The following is a 2711-nucleotide window of genomic DNA, read 5'->3' as shown; positions in this document are numbered from 1 at the left end:
CCAGATGTATCTTCCTGCATCTCAGGCTGATTCCGTGGATGTTCAGGATGGTCTGGTACCTATTCAGCTCGGCTCAGGGGACCAACTGAAAAAGGGGACCCCTACTCCTCCGCCATCTTAACTTTTTTTTTTTTTAAGATTTTATTTATTTGTCAGAGAGAGAGAGCATGAGCACAAGCATGCGGAGTGGCAGGCAGAGGGAGAAGCAGGCTCTGCACTGAGCATGGAGCCTGATGCGAGACTTGATCCCAGGACTCTGGGATCATGACCTGAGCCGAAGGCAGACGCTTAACCAACTGAGCCACCCAGACATCCCTATCAGATGATATTCTAAAAAATGCAGCAACCTATCTTTTCCCTCCAAAGTAGTAGAGATTCTGACTTCCTTCAAAATCTTATTGACCCAAAGTAGTGATTCAATTAAATGTAACTATAGAGCAATTCTCTCGTGAACAGTGTTACTATAGGCAGCATGCACCAATGCAACACAGTTGATCCTATGTCAAAGAACTTCCATTCTAGGAGCACCATTTTTATTGCCTTACCATAATGAAAGACAGTGTTGAACCCTCTGGCAACATTTTGAAAGTGAAACAGAGACTGGAATTTTCTTGCATTCTTATAATTGTATGACTGCTTTTTTACTATTCCACTTTCACATATATATTATCCAAATTCTTGTTGAATACAAATTTTACATGTACAATAAGATATTTATTTATTTTTTAAAATAGCAGACAAAAGGGATTTTTCTCTACCTGCGAAATTATTGGACTTTTTGCATTAAGATATTATTTAAGTTTTCTAAAATGAAAACTTTGAGTTTACATTAAACATCTCTAAAACATGTACTTTTTTAAAGAAAGATTTATTTATTTGTGTGTGTGAGAGAGAGAGAGCGAGAGAGAGCACTTGGGGAAGGACAGGAGGAGAGGGAGAGAGAACACCAAGCAGACTCCCTGCTGAGTGTGGAGTCTGACGTGGGTCTCCATCTCAGGATCCTGAGATCACGACCTAAGCCAAAACCAAGAGTCAGATGCTCAGCCAACTGTACCACCCAGGCACCCCAAACATGTACTTTTTTTTAAAAAACAGTGTGTCATGAGATGCATTTGTGAAACTATCCAGATTTAGATAAAAGTAAATGAGAAACTTGAAAAGGCCTTGAACATTACTAATCCTTTCCCACATGAAAAGTACAGATATTGGCAGAATATTTTCACTAAGTAAAATGAAAATATTACCCGGTTTCTAAGGCACATTGTCAGTTATACGATCTCAAGTGGTATTTATTTGATGAACTACATTAAGCTTTCAGAACATTTGCTGCAAGTAGAAAGAAGCAAGTACTCACATAATATGTAAGTCTGTAGTCAAGAAAGATACTTCAACTAAAATATGTCAATCCTTGCATCTAAAATCATTTAGGCATTACTGATGTGATATTTGGAAGAGTTTCTGTATGGAAGGTTTTTTAGGCTGACATACAGCACTCAGTGCTTTAGAGGGTTGGGTAAATGCAGTTTGTTCTCTTTTGTTCAACAATGCCTCATCTCCACTGCATCAAGCTTGGTCTCAGTTCCACTATCCAAATACCTGCCTTACATTAAGTCACACTTCCCTTTGCACTGCATAAGTTACGGCATAAAAGGCCTCCAGATCACTAGGTTCAAATGTAATAGCTGGTTTCACTAATGTTCCAGGAGCAAGAGAACCCCCTCCAAGGATTCTCAGGTTGATAAATTTGATCTTCCAAGTATTTTCCACAAAAGGACAGTGCATGAGTCCAAAAATTTGTTCAAAAATGCTCAAACAAGCGACCTCTTTATAGATAGTCCTAGCGATTTCAACCATAACTAGACCATGGAGAGAAGAAGCACATTTCAGTCCACAGGAATCTAGGGCGGGACTGAGAAAAAGATACTCTTCTTTTACTAGTGACAGCAGATGGAGGCTCACAATTTCTGCTCCATAGTAATCTGTCACATTTTGTTCAGAAGCGTAATAAAAACTAAGGTTGACATCATGCCAGAAGTGTGGTGGCCCCCATTCATCTAGAGGTGGTCCCAAAAAAGGAGTCTGAGAATTAAGAAGTTCAAAGAACCAGTGACACAATTTTTCTCCTAATCAATGAACATTAACTTTTTCCAGATTTTTTATTTTCTTTTTCCTGCTGTTGAAAGAGTCTAATGTATTCTGTCTTAACTGGTTCTGATGTTTCCTTCAATTTCGGTTGTAATTGCTTTTTCCAATAATCCTTTGTATGCTGAATAAGATTGTGTTTTCCAGTAGCTGGAGGTATAATTATCCCCTGTGTTGCCAAGTACTTAAATATGGACTTTTTGGTGGATTTTCTTATGCCCCAAAAGTTCTTGTACACTTTGACTATACATTAATATTGCATGAATGGCATCTTGGTGGTCCTCAGGGCTGCACAGGTAATGGTGTCGCACAGGGTCATGATACCATCGCTGTCTAGAGGTCTAACAGGTTATGACAGCCCTCCATCTCTGGGTAGCTGAGACCTGACATCTCAACCCCCCAAAACAGGGAGAGAGGATGAGTCAGCAACGTCACCCCTTCAGTCCCACTGGGCCAGTGCCTTGGCTCATAATTTTAAGATATAAAAATTTCATACAGTGGGGCGCCTGGGTGGCACAGCGGTTACGCGTCTGCCTTCGGCTCAGGGCGTGATCCCGGTGTTACGGGAT

The 2711-nt window shown here is 40.2% G+C and overlaps 1 pseudogene; it reads right to left on the bottom strand.

Annotated features, from left to right (window-relative positions):
* Nucleotides 1-1173: 1173 nt before the first annotated feature.
* Nucleotides 1174-2602, bottom strand: LOC105239344 (annotated as a pseudogene).
* Nucleotides 2603-2711: the final 109 nt, after the last annotated feature.

This window comes from Ailuropoda melanoleuca, unplaced genomic scaffold, assembly GCF_002007445.2.
Source record: "Ailuropoda melanoleuca isolate Jingjing unplaced genomic scaffold, ASM200744v2 unplaced-scaffold5894, whole genome shotgun sequence".
NCBI classification, from domain to species: Eukaryota; Metazoa; Chordata; class Mammalia; order Carnivora; family Ursidae; genus Ailuropoda; species Ailuropoda melanoleuca.
The sequence above is the reverse complement of the archived record's forward strand: the minus strand, read 5'-3'. Positions and strand labels throughout refer to the sequence as shown.